The sequence below is a fragment of the Equus przewalskii genome, chromosome 8 (assembly GCF_037783145.1).
Source record: "Equus przewalskii isolate Varuska chromosome 8, EquPr2, whole genome shotgun sequence".
Lineage (NCBI taxonomy): Eukaryota > Metazoa > Chordata > Mammalia > Perissodactyla > Equidae > Equus > Equus przewalskii.
Genome location: NC_091838.1, coordinates 64,093,595 through 64,107,736, shown reverse-complemented (window position 1 = coordinate 64,107,736; position 14,142 = coordinate 64,093,595). Strand labels below are relative to the sequence as shown.

At 42.7% G+C, this 14,142-nt stretch overlaps 1 long non-coding RNA gene across 4 annotated transcripts in view; it reads left to right on the top strand.

Annotated features, from left to right (window-relative positions):
• The first annotated feature begins 379 nt into the window (after positions 1-379).
• The window catches only part of LOC103547504 (uncharacterized), a 40,896-nt gene continuing 27,133 nt past the window's right edge, over positions 380-14,142 (top strand). For 2 of the 4 annotated variants that reach the window (XR_011543164.1, XR_543968.2), the window contains exon 1: positions 380-431. This is a non-coding gene — a long non-coding RNA (uncharacterized lncRNA). Of the gene's footprint in view, positions 432-6,944; positions 6,987-14,142 lie in introns of all 4 variants that reach the window. The other 2 variants (XR_011543163.1, XR_011543162.1) reach the window with 2 other exon arrangements.

Here is a 14,142-nt window from a genome sequence, read left to right as displayed (position 1 = left end):
GTCTTCCGAATCAATGCACATCGCCTGGTAGTGAGACATCGCAGGTGTAAAGTCCCTGGATTCCTGTAGGATGGCCTGCGAGTGAATGGCGGGGCTTGGACAGCTGGGTGACCCCGGCTGGCCAGGGGAAGTCGGTGGGTGCAGTGAGCGGGCTGGAGATGGTGAAGCCCTCTTGGCAGGTGCTGGCCCCACGGTGCCTGGGGCAAGTGTGAGGGGCACAGCCTACCCAGGGAACCACCCATAGCGCACGTGGGTGAGGTCTGTCCCTCAGTAAAGAGCTAAGCTCTGAGTTTTCTCCTTGAGGTTCCAACTACACCAAAGGCAAAGTGGGAACAGTTTGGCCTGTTGCTAGGATGCAGCTTTGGAATGTTTGAGAGAAGAATGGATGTGCAAGAAGATTCTGGAGAGAAGGGAGCGTGTGCAGAGGATCGGTGAGGACATGGGGAGGGATGTACTTAACATATGACCCAAGAAACCCACTTCTAGGTGGTTAACCAATAGAAATCACAATGTATGTTCTCACAGGAACCTGTGTGTGGTGAATGTTTGTGCTGCTTATTCAAATTTCCTCATATAGGACTATTGAGGTTTTTCCAATTTTTCTTTTTTTTTTTTAATATTTTTTTATTGAGGTAACATTGGTTTATAATATTATATAAATTTCAGGTATACATCATAATATTTCGATTTCTGTGTAGATTACATCATGTTCACCACCAGAAAGACTAATTACAATTCATTACCACACACATGTGCCTAATCACCCCTTTCACCCTCGTCCCTCCCACTTCCTCTCTGGTAACCACCAATCCAATCTCTGTTTCTATATGTTTGTTTGTCATTGTTTTTATCTTCTTCTTATGAGTGAAATCATGTGGTATTTGACTTCCTCCCTCTGACTTATTTCACTCAGCATAATACCTTCAAGGTCCATCCATGTTGTCACAAATGGCTGGATTTCATCATTTCTTACGGCTGAGTAGTATTTCATTGTGTATATATACCACATCTTCTTTATTCGTCCCTTGATGGGCACCTGGGTTGTTTCCAAGTCTTGGCTATTTTGAATAATTCTGCAATGAACATAGGGGTGCATGTGTCTTTATGTATTTGTGTTTTCAAGTTCTTTGGATAAATAGCCAGCAGTAGAATAGCTGGGTCATATGGTAGATCTATTCTTAATTTTTTGTAGAATCTCCATAATGTTTTTATAACCAGTGTTTATTTATCTCTTCCACCTCAAAAGAGGGAGATCTTGTCTTATTCATCTTAAATTCAGAGAACTTTGCAAGGTGCCTCGCACAGATGTGATCATCATTAAGTGAAAGATGGGTGACCGATGAACTTTACTCTCTCTTCACCCTCTGAGAGAGTTAATGTCATTACGGGTGAAAAACTCCAGACTGAGATGAGGATAAAATGGTAATCCACAGGCCCACATCTTACTCACGACTTCTTTCTTCCTGAAATGAGAACTGTGTTTCTTCTGTGTGTTGATGACATCAATCCTGGACCAAGACAGCCCAGCCAGAGACCTGAAGCTTTTTTTGTCCTATTCTCCCACTTGGCTAAAACTCAGTTGCCCATTGGTCAAATGAGTCTAGTCTCCTTGCTGTCCTTTTTCACATAAACAGCTTGAATCTGCAACATGAGGAAAGATGCTGGGGCTTTGCGATCCGATGTGGGTTCAAGTCTGGGCTCTGCCATGTACTAGTTCTTAGACATGCTTTTCATGTTGTGGTCAGCTCATTCGTAAAATATGCCTGATCATATGTACCTCTTTGGATATTTGTGAATATGAGAAATAGTGAATGTATAGCACTTAGTATTATGCCTGGTTCAATGAATATTTGATATCCGCAAGAAAATCTAGGGGTCTGGCGATGGGGATATATACTAATCCTATTGACATTTTGAAAGGTTATCATGTTCCGGACACTGTCTGTAGCACTTCACAGGGATTACTGTATTTAATACTCACAAAATATGGTGTGACCCACTGTCCTGGGAATAAGGGGGTTCCTGGGACACAGGACTTTCAGTTCTAACACTGGGACGATCCCAGGCACACTGGGAGAAACTGGTCACCTGAAAGCCCGTAAGTTAAGTATATTAGTAGGCCCATTTTGTAGACGAGGAAGCTAAAGTTTAGAAAGTTAAGTAACTTGCCCAAGATCATATATCTGTATATAGCTGGGATGTACAAGGTCAGATCCATAGTTCTCACTCTTGACCGGATGCTCTTCCTTCTCTCGCTACACAGGATGTGGGAGAGTTGAGCTGTCAATTGTCAGTAGGAAGTTGGCTGAGCGCTCAGCTTTGGAGTGGCCTGAGTTCTTTCGGGGGCTGGGGTGGGGCGCAGAGAGGGTGGTTTAAATTCTGTTCTTTATTTAACACCCGAATGAAAACATTGTTTCTCGTAGTGGGAAAGCATTTTAAACTGGGAGTGGGGAGTGAGCGTGGAGGCGGAGTCTGATCTCTTTCCTTTCTTACACTCTTATTAAAAGTGCAAGATAAGCTCAGTCCTGTCAAGGTCCTAGTAAACAGCTCTCTGTGGCTTGTACAAATCCACATCATATACATCTGTTGACATAATAAGGAGTTCTGTTGCTCTAAATCTGGGTAAAGCATCCCTTTTTCTGCATCTAAAGTCAAAAGTCTTTTCTAGAGAGATGTAAGCAGTTTTATGGAATCTGAATATAAAATTGTCAATTTGTCTTTGACAACACGTGTATATTGCACTCACCCTGATAATCACAAAAGTACAAGCACTTGAAGGCAAAATGAACTCTCCTGAATTCAACAATACTTTGTTTCTGAGCAATATTTGTTAACATGATAATAATGTAAAGGTAGCTTTCATAGGCCCATGAAAGGGGATGCTCGACAGATGGGTAATACTCGAGATTCTCTAAGAAAAATGTGCCTTTTATTCATGTGTTGTACCTGAGATAGGCCAAGCAAGAATGACTTCAGGGAGAGTTCCAAAGACCAGTAGCATCTGGAGGAGCCGGAAACAGGTGGTATCTTTATGGCATATCTTTGTGGCAAAGCTATCTGGGAACTGGAGCCTGAGAGTGTGACCGGGGGAGGGGAGGGGGAGGAACAGTGACTTACACTTTGGTATCAAGTGAACTCTCCATTAAAAAGGTGATGCTGGGGCAGGTGGCCCTCGCTGAGCATGGAGACCCCTGCCCCCTCCCGCCCCAAACCCCAACCGGCAGCCCCACTTCAGGACCGAGGAAGGGGGTTCCTGTGGGCCGTGAGCTTTGTCCCGGCCGCATCAGGGCTGCTGGAGAGTCGAAGCACGTGCGGCGGCCGAGGCTGTGTGCTCGTGGCCACCGCGGGAGTGAATCCGACGCGGCAAGGCCCCTTTGCGACTTTGAGGAAAGAGGGGAGCGAGGGGAGACCTCCAGGGAGCGAGCGGGGGACCAAAAGGTTGGCTGGGGTGGAGGTGGCATGGACAGGACGTGGCGGGTGACGCGTGGCCGTGTCAGGACGCCGAGGCCAGAGGGCGAGGGGCGAAGCGAGCGAGCTCTGGCGCGGGCTAAAAGTGTGTGGAGGCGAGAACTGTCCTGGCCGCCTGCGCTGCGCCAGGGATGCGGAGGTCGGGAGGCCGGCCGGCGGAGAGGAAGAAGAAAGGCTTCCTTGACTGGGAATCAAACCCAGGCCGGGGCAGTGAGAGCGCCGAATCCTAACCACTAGACCACCAAGGAACGTAGGGCTATTAAAAAAAAAAAAAAGGTGCTGCTGGGGCTAGCCCGGTGGCACAGTGCTTAAGTTTGCACGCTCCACTTTGGCAGCCCGGGGTTCGCCAGTTTGGATCCTGGGTGCGGACCTACCCACCACTTGGCAAGCCATGCTGTAGCAGGTGTCCCACATATAAAGTAGAGGAAGATGGGCACGGATGTTAGCTCAGGGCCAATCTTCCTCAGCAAATAGAGTAGGATTGGCAGCAGATGTTAGCTCAGGGCCAATCCTCAAAAAAAAAAGGTGCTCCCTTCCACTACGTTTTCTTTGTCTCCAAGTCTTGCTTTCACTTTGCTTCTTCTGTTGTCTTTATTGACAGTCACACCAAACGCTACCTTTAATATATTATTATAAACTATATTTGAGAATGTGCTGACAGGAAAATACTTGTTCCTGTTCCAACTACCCCTCCCTTTCACAGGCTGAGCGTCTGGACTTGGGTTCATTTAGTTTAGGTCTTGGCTTCCACAAATTATGGGCAATAACACTCCTTACTCTCTCAGGCAAGGTGGAGTTCCACTTGGGGTGACTAGAAGCTGATGATTTGGGCCCGTATGATCTTAGTAGTCAAGAAAGTATGAGGAGGACTCAAGACAGTTTTCATTTTATAATACTTTGCTCTAATACTGTAGTCTACACGTTAAAATAAGTAATTGTTGACCTCCAAATGGAAAGGTTTCTATATAGGAAACATAGCCAGCATTTTGTTCAATTCAAGAAAAAGGTCATCTCCAGTTTGCATTTTTCTTTCTCTTCTAGTTTTCTTGAAGTCTTCTTTTGGGATTTCTCCCCTGAAAGGAGATGGGGATCGCTCATTTCCATTATTGGTCTGGACTGGTAGGAAACAGAAGGTGCACTCGAAGGGCATATTGGAAGAGAGTGAAGTGAAGGCACACTTTGCAAGGGTTAAGGCAAATCAGGTAGGGGTATTGAGGCTCTCTGGCAGTAGCAGAGAAGAATTACTGCCCTTTGGTCTTAAGAGCCATTGGAAAGGAGAGGTTATTGGAACCTGGAGAGAGAGCTGTAGCTGTAGACATGGCTCTCCAGTAGTGGCTGTGGCCTTCAAAAGAAGGATGCAGTCATGTCAAACTGCGGCCTGGATGGGAGAGACCCAAGATACAGTGAACTTGTATCTCTTTTGCTAGTGCCTCCCATTGGTCAAACCCAACTGGATGCCAGAGGACGAGGGAGCCTGCTGATGAGTCCACAGCCTCCTATTGAACAAAATAGGGAGAATAGTGGAGAGTGGAGATATAGGGGCAAGCAGAGGACATATAGTGTAATGTCTGGCAATGAGGGTACGACTTTGATCTCTCTATGAAGTATCCCTTTTCCCCTTCTTCCCTTAGCTAATTTTCAAGAGAGCACCTCCTCTAGAAAGCATCTGCTGGCTGCCACTCCCTTCTCACACTCTCTTTACCCCTGGTGTCTGTATTTAATGATCTTTGTCTGGGTAGACTCTCCGTCTAGAGCTCCTCAGGAACACAGACAGTGCTTTGTTCAAGACTTTTCCATCCGGGTCTCAGCACCATGTTTGACCTGCAGTAGATACTCAGTACATACTAACTCAATACTATTGGACTAAAGCAGCAAGATGAGCCCCAGGTTACATCACCAATTTGACAGTCAGGGTTCTTGTCTTATGCTGCCGCTGATTTTTGGAGTGACTTTGCCCACTTTGTGCCTCGGTTTTCTCAAGTGCAAGATGAGAGTGAGTTGCATGATCTTTCTGATCTAATTCAATGATTAAAATCTCGTAATTTTGAGTTTCTGAACTTTCCTCTCACTCCAATTTAAATGTAGAATTCTTCATGTAACCTTCACCGATAGTTTGTACCAAAGTCAAGATTATTTATTTCCATGTTTAGGTTCCCATTGCAATCTATCCAAGTAAGAGAGAACATTTATCTCTTCATTCTTTTGTTAATTGTTTTCCACTGGTTCCCCTCTGGCTGGGTTACAAAGTATTTGGCTCATACTCTGTTACGCACTGGTGTATTCCTAGCATCTACCAAAACTTGATAAATGTCTGAGGAATGGAGAATGTGTAAGAACATGGAGTTTTAAATGATTTTCATGGAGAGGGAAGGAACATCAAATTACTTTACTTAACCAAATATAACATAAATTGCTCTCAGATGTATGTTGCCCAGGGCCATTGCGTTTCAAAACCCCTCTCTCCTCACACTTCTCTCTTGCTCTCTACTCCTTCTTTTATATTTCTTTTTCCCTAGTTGGCTGCTTGGAGAGACTTGAATAACCCATCAAGATGAGCTGAATTCTAGCACTCAATGACATTTTGTGTTGATAGTCAAGTCTTCGCTTTCACTTAACTTTGAAAGAAAATAAATTCAAGGGATTCTTAGCAATGAGCTGGGCACCACAGCTCCTATATGTGATTTTAAATTGTATAGGTCCCTATAAGCATCTTCTCTGTCTGTCTATGGGCAAGACATTTTGTCCTTCAGAGATTTTTTCTTAATAATCGCTTAAGTGAAAACTCTAGGCCAAATTTTGATTCTTTGAAACTTTCAAGCAGGATCTCTGGCTTGTCTGCCTGGTTGTGAATATTGACTCATCCATTTACTAGCAATAAGACCTTGAAAAGTCACTTAACTTCCCTGAGCCTCACTTTCCTGTCTGTAAAATGAGGTTAATAAAGTACCTACCTCATAGGATCGTTGGGAGAATTATGTAAGATAATTCAGATAAAACTGGCATAAAGATTAGCAATGTTTATTGCAGAAAAATTCACACTGCCACATAAATCAGACTATTGAATTTACTCTAGTTTATCTCCTTTGAAACCATCAGAAGATGGAGATTATCACAGACTCACTAAACTATGAAGGACATTTGCAGGGTTTTTGGCTGCTGAGAGCCGCCCCACCTCCCTTTCCGTAGCAGCACTCCAATTTCCTTCTAAGAAATGACCTTTATTTACCCTTCTCTGAGTTCACACAATTTGATTGATATGGATCCACTCCAGTTTTATGGGCATGTTTCTCAGATCTGGCGAATTATAGATTTGCTTTCCCGTGGGCAGAGTGAGTGGTTCTGAATGGTACATGACTTGATCAGGACCAAGAGACACAGTGGGAATTTGGCTTTAACGTTTGGAAAGAAGATGTTCCTTCCCACTAGACTCGAACTCAGGAGGATGTAAAGCTGGACCATGATATTCTTTCTTCCAGGACAGAAGACTACTCCAGGTATATTACAGGACACAGAACAAGGTAAAGAGAAAGAACCGTGGTCCCTTGGCCTAAGCCAAGTATGTAGGTAGCACCACCACTAACCTTTTCAGTAAGATGGGCCAACAAATCTCTTTTTTGCTTCAACTGGTCTGGGTTGGAACTTGACACATAATTGAAAAAGTCTTGACTCACATAGGAGCTGGTCACTTCTTCCTTCTGCAGATTAAGGTCTATAAACCAATGCAAGACTCAAAAAGCAATCTTAGCCACACACACCCCTCCCACTCCTACCTCATCACCTGCTTTGTTTCAAAGCACTTGCTTTAACTTCTAACTTTCTGCCACACAACCACCTCCACAAATTCATCTTCTCTACGTTCTGCCTGGTTATAGACCTACCCACCTACCTGGTCCCTTTGCTTTCCTCACCAGCTCCCTCCCAGTGCCTGGCTCCCCTGTTAATGCCTAATGATTCTTGACTGGTCCTAACCTGGCCACTAGCACCACTCAGGTGCTGCAATGAACAAATACATAACCAATACTAAGCTAGCAACATGTCCTATCCTATTCCTCCTGAGCTTTCTCAGTTATGAGAATAGACTCAAGTGTCCTGAGCCTGTGTGAGGCTGGCGGTGGAGGGGCGGCGGGTGACCCAATTCGTTTCTTTTTTGAAAACCCATGAACCAGCTCATTCAACTGAATTAGATGAGAAACAAACATAGTTCCAGAGGTTTCCACTGTTGAGCTTATAGGTTCCTTTCTTGTAGAGGCTGGAAAAGAAGGGGAGGGAAAAGGAGAGAGAGTATGTGGTTTGATTACAGTATAATTTTCCTCCCTCTGGGAGCATTTCAAGCATAGTCTACAAATGTCAGGGAATCAATGACTCATCAAATAGTCGAGTGTTGGTTTTGGAAAAGGGAGAGGAAGTCACTGCTTTGGAGCTCAGTGATGGATTTGCACTAAGGTAAGATCTCATCACACCAGTGGGACTGAAAAGTTGGCAGTGATCCCTTGCTCTTTTCTAAGCCTGGGAGAGGTGCCATGTTCCCCAGATCCCAGGAGCAGGGTGATGCATTTGCAGTCAGAAAACATTTAGCCTGAGCCTTCCAGTGGTAACATTTCCTGTGTCTCCAAGGACCAAGGAGCTGTCCTATGAAGTGAAGCATCAACTCCCTCAGGGCAGAGAGGAGACAAGCCTCAGAAGGCTGGCAAAGGGGAGGTGGGGAGAGCATCTATTGCTTGGTTAGTCTGGGCAAATGTGAGCTGCAGAAGAAAAGCAGATGGAAGAGAGAACTTTGCCAGAGTTTTCAACCCTAGGCGATTATCTTTGCTTCACTTGCTGAGTTTGGGAAGTGAGAAAGTATAATTATTGATTCAGAAGCATGAGAGAGGGACACAACACAAGAGAGGGAAAAATAGCAGTGGACAAGGCTATTTACCAAAACTCATAGTTCCTTGTGTAACACTTGCTTCATGTGAACTCATGTTACCTATTTGTTACTGGTCACACGTGTGGCTCACCTAACTGATGTATTGAGGGGGAGAGAACACACTGGGGTTGAGACACATTCTATGACTCTCCCTTTTTCCTCTCCTTGATAGTCTTGAGCAAAGACCAAAACTTCTGGGCCACTTCTGCATCCTCCAGAAAATCTATACCTCTCTTGTTCAGTCTGTTTTACTTTTCTTTTTTAAAATGATGAGGAGGTGTGCGTAGATGCTTGTGTAAGTTTGGTGGTGGTGATGATGGTTTGGAATGAAATCCTGTGGTCATAAGGCCTGGTCCTCCTCTTCTTAGTAAGTCATGGTGGTAGATGAAGGGGAAAGGGAGGGAGGCAGGAGCTTGGCTCCAATTGTTGGCAGCCAGTCTTGGATGCTCCCTTTAGAATGTGGCATGTACGTGGCAACTTGGTCTTCAGCTTTCAGCCTTTGTTGCAAATCTGGGATGGGGGTGGGGGGGGGGAAGGACCACTTTATAGCCTGTAACACCTACTTGTAAAGAGAGAGCTTTAGTGTCCGCAGACCTCCTCGTCTTTCCTCGCTTCTTTCTTGTTTGCCTTTTTCTCACATTGACGTGGCAAAAATCCTAATCTTATTTTATACTTTTCTAGATTTATATCTGAGCCATGTGACAATGCTAGAGAAAGCCACACAATAAGACACACTAAAGTCACAATGAATTCATGATCACACTCTGATATGGGCCCTCCATATGGCCCACAGCTCTCTTGCCAACCCCCCACAATGGACACCATCACTCTGTCCCAACATCTGACCATTTTTTCATGCCTCTTTGCTCTGAGCTTTTGACTTCTCTTACTTTCAGAGGCAATTGAAGTCATCAGATTGGAACATCTTCAAATTCAGACTAGCCAGTCTGTACCTGCCCCTGTTATGAAACCTATCTTTACCTCCTGTTACATTATTGGCGTGTCTCTCCTCCTGAGGCAAACCCTCCCCCTTGTGTCTTAGATTCTATATTCTTCTGTCTTCATAGGGACCTTACAACAATTGAGTCCCCTCAACTGGATCTTTTCATAAATAGTTGAACACGCTTAACTCTGTTCAATCTGTGAAAGAAATCCCTTTATTTTATACCTGTGTCCTCTTACAGTTTCTTCTAACTATTTTTCTTCCAATAGTCTTCTAATCCTTTCCAATTTTCAGAGCCAAACTTTTCAAAAAATCTGTCTACACTTGGGGCCTCCATTTCCTCTCCACCCTCATCTGGCTTCTGCCCTCTCACTCCTCTGGCGTAGCTCTCTATGATCACTAATAACTTTCATGCTGCTTAATCCAGTGGCAATGTTTTAGTTCACATTTTCTTGACCTCCCAGCAGTATTTGACACCACAGTTGCCTACTCCTTTCATGATCACTCTAAAATGCCACACCTTCTTGGATTGCTTCCTCCATCTTTGGCTGAGCCTTCTTTCTCTTTCAGCATCTTTCTTTTCTAAACTGCAATTAAATATTAGTTTCTCAAGGCATGGTCTTGGGCCCCCTTCTCTTCCTTTTTCTTCCTCTCTATATTTTCTCTCAGGAATCTTGCTGACGTACATGGCTGCCATTACCACCTAATCAGGGGTGACCTCAGTCTCTGACTGAGTCTGACTCAGTCTCTAGCCCAGATCTCAGCTCAGAGCCTCACACTTGTGTATTCAAATTTCTATTCAATATCACCATCTGCATGTCTCAAGGTCACCTCAGATTCATTATATCCAAGACAATGTATAAACTTTCCATAAATCCACTTTTTTTTTTAGTCTTCTCTATTTCAGTGAATGGCATCACCATCCAGCGAGAAATTTAGAAGTCATTTTTGCCATTATCTTTGATTTACTCCATCATCACTAAATCTGTCAATTTTACCTCTTTCTTTTTCCTTCCCACACCTGTCTGCCTTCATCCTAGTCTAAACCACTCCTGCTTCTCACCAGAGCTACCGTATGAGCTTCCTCTTTGGTCTCCCTGCCTGTGCTCTGGCCCTTGTCTAATCCACTCTTCATTTTACGAGAGTGACCTTTCCAAATGCAAATCTAATTATGGGTACCAATCTTCTCCCTTCACTTCTCCCCATCAACTACCTATGTAAAAGTCTTCAACATACCTTTGCTCTTTGCAAAAAAACAGAGACCCTTAATATGACCAACAGAGTTCTTTCTTGTACCGGTCCCTGCCTTCCTCTCCAGCTCCAGTTCCATGATTTTCTCCCTCACTTTATGTTCTTTTGACTTTCTTGTGTTTCTTGATTAAGCCAGGTTTCCTTTTGGACACAAGACTTCTGCATGGACTATTCCCTATTCCTGAAATAAATTCCCTTTCTCTTCTGCTTAGTTAACTTGCAATTACTCTTAAGCTCTCAAGGTGAACATCATGTCCTCAAGCATTTCATGACCTCACGATATACATCAGGTTCTTTTGTTATGTGGTAGTATAGGATCATAGCACTTATCTTTGCTTGGATGGTAGGCTTACTTTCTGACTGGAATGTAGTGGAGAGCAATGATTTGCTCAGCTTTGTGTCCCCAGTATCCAGCACAGTATCTCATACTTGGTAAGCACTCAACAAATATTTGCTGAATGAATCAATCAAAAGTCCTGTTAGATAGACACCATTGTCTTAATTTTGTCTTCATTGTGAGGCTTACACAATAAGTGATGGAGTTGTATGGCCAACACAGGTGTATCTGATTCTGGAAACCAGGAAATACCTGATATACAATAGCTTGTACAGTTACTAGGGAAACACTAGTCACAATGCTCTGTGTGTGTGTTTATGTGGCTATTGTTTTAAAATAGGGAGCCAGAGTACAAAACAACTTGCTAATGACTCAAATCATCATAATTATTCCATGGGTTGTCATTAGAAGTAAGACCTAGATGATGTAGAGTTGTTTGTTAAACAGGGCCCATATAATTTTACAATATCTTAGATCTTGGTAGGATTAGGGTTAGATTTAGGTAGGTTGACCATATGTCCTCATTGACACTTGTTGTCTAGGTGTAATTATTAATAGTGTAATTAATAATAATGCCCTTTTTAACTCTCAAAAATCTTCCTCAATGGACCATACGTGATTTGGACATCCTGTTCATAGGTGAGGTAGCAGGGTCAGTGTAAAGAGATCTAGAATTAGGATCCTTAGATTTTAGTTCTAATTCTGCTTTTAGATTTGATTGTTTCAAGTTAGTTTAGTAAGTTTGAAAGGCTAGGTTCTTAGCCTGTGCTTTTGTGTGTTTTGTGGGCTCTTTAAGCTAAAACATTAAAGATAGGTCAGTTTTCTAGGCAAACATGGTTAGAAGGTCCTCTAAGCTTAAGGGACACATCAGCAAGGCCACAGAGATATCAAAAGTGCATAAATTATTAAGGAGGACAGGGAACTTGGTGGAGGGTGGAGGCAGAAATAAGTTGAAGAAGATAAATTAGATCGGATCTTTTCACTGCCTAATTAGGAGAGAATATTTGATAAATGGAGCAAGATGGTTGGACTCATACTTGGATAACTCTGATAGGAATAAAAAATAGATCTGGGATGTGTAAGAATAGCATGTGAGAAATTTATTTGAAACAGATACAATAAAAGGGGATGAAGGGCTAAAGTAGGACAATAAAAATAGTCAAGAAAAGGGACTTGGAGGGAAGAACCACAAAGTGGGCAGAAAAGAAAGTGTTTGGTGACTGGGAAATGGTTGGATTGGGGAATCATTTGTTCAACAAATATTTTTGACACCTATTCTGTGCCAGATATTAGGCGGGGTACTGGGGTACAAAGATGACAAGACTTGGTCATCTATTTCAAGGAGATATGTAAATTAATAATTATAATAAATACAACATAAATATTGGAATGGAAGACTTAAATCATAAATAGGGAACTTTTAAGTCTTCCTGGGTGAATAAGGATAAGCATCATAGAGGGGTTACTTGATCTGAGACTGAAAGAAATAACAAAGGAGGTGACTGGGGTGAAAGCAGAGTATCCAATGCCAAGACTCAAGTCTTACTCATCTTTATATTCCTAGAGCTCATTATGGTATCCAGAAAATAGAAGGACCATAAAAATCTGGGGTCTAGCAGGAGGTGGCTACAAAAGGAGGTAGAAGACGATGAAGCAATGAAGGAGAGGAAGGAAATGATGACAACTCAGAGGTTGAACTTAAAGACTGCTTTGGTATCTTCCACATCCTGAATGGTGCCATGCTGGCTTAAAATTGCTGATTCTGCCTTTAAAGTTTGCTAGCCTACAATTAGGAGAGTTTAGCCATCAGGAGAATCTGACTCAATGAACAGAATTACAAATTTCTATTCTAATTACATTCAGAAAGTTTAAAGGATTTGATTATATTTTGGTCTAAGGGAGAGGCCACAGTTTTAAAGGAGTCAGAAATCTTGATATTTTCCGGAATCTTCTTGCTCATCTTTAATTGAAGAAATATTTACTTTTAAACTCAATTTTCAGGTCAATCCAATTATGCTTCTCTGTGACACATGCTCTCATTTCACCTTGGCAGATTGGTTTCATTAGAAATAATCCACTGTGGGGGTAATGTTAACATAATATTGCTTCTAAACTAGGCACAGTTTGATGAAAGATTTGGATGTACTTGGTGGGTTGCCGCTCCAATTTCAGACGTTTTGCTGGCATTCCCTGAGAGTCTGCCAAGAGCAAGGGATGACAGCTAAATGGGCTTTTCATACTCTGAATGTGGCAGTGGAGGTTTAGCCTGTGACTCTCTTTAAAAGCCTTAGGGAACTGATGATCGAAAGGCCCTGAACTCCTCTGAGAAATGTTGTTTCAAATGAGTCCTTGCCAATTCCAAATTCACCAGTTAAAATCTGAAGATGAATTAGGTCATCTCCCACATTTATACATTGTTTAATCCAATTTGCAATGCAATGTCACATGCACAACGCCATTTGATCTTCATAGTAACTCTGGGTTGTAGTCAAGAATGGCCTTGCTTTTTCCATTTTATGGATTTTACAGATGAGGACTAGGTTTAAAGAGAGTAACTTGTTTGTCCATATTTGCACAGATAATTAAATGTTTATGAGGTCTGGGAATCAACTTGGTATACTCATTCCCAGTCTAGTGCTTATTATACTTAACTGTGAGGTCTTACTTGGTAAAACTTTTAAATATACTCATCGAATGAATGACAATTCAGACTTTGCAGCAGATAATGTCCCTGCTACAGATTTAGAGGCAGGGATAATGAAGATAGAAAAGGTACTAAAGACAATAGCTTTGCTCTTCAAGGCTTGAACTGTGGTGAATCTTCCTGTCAGCACAATGGTGGCCTTACTGATACACTAGTCCAAACATGTGTCACCTCGTCATACATATACCAAGAATGTCCTCCCAAGATGTATATAGAGGGCTCTATAAAGAATAGGGAGTGCCTGTAAGGGAAATATTTTATGGGTAGAAGTTCCATTAAACTAAGATGATCTGTCTCACCAGCTTAAGGGTATAAATGAAGCTCCTTCTTTAACTTTTTTGATACTCAAATTAACTGCATCTCAAGTTGCTTTAGCGGAATGACACTGCTGGTCCAGATACCTGCACTTGCTGCAGTGATTCTTCAAAGAAGAATAATTTGACGCCACCATTGTTACCTGCTGCCAAAGAGCTTACCATTGTTATAGCTCTTTGGTTTATTCTCCTTCAAAGACCTTAATCTCAAGGTGC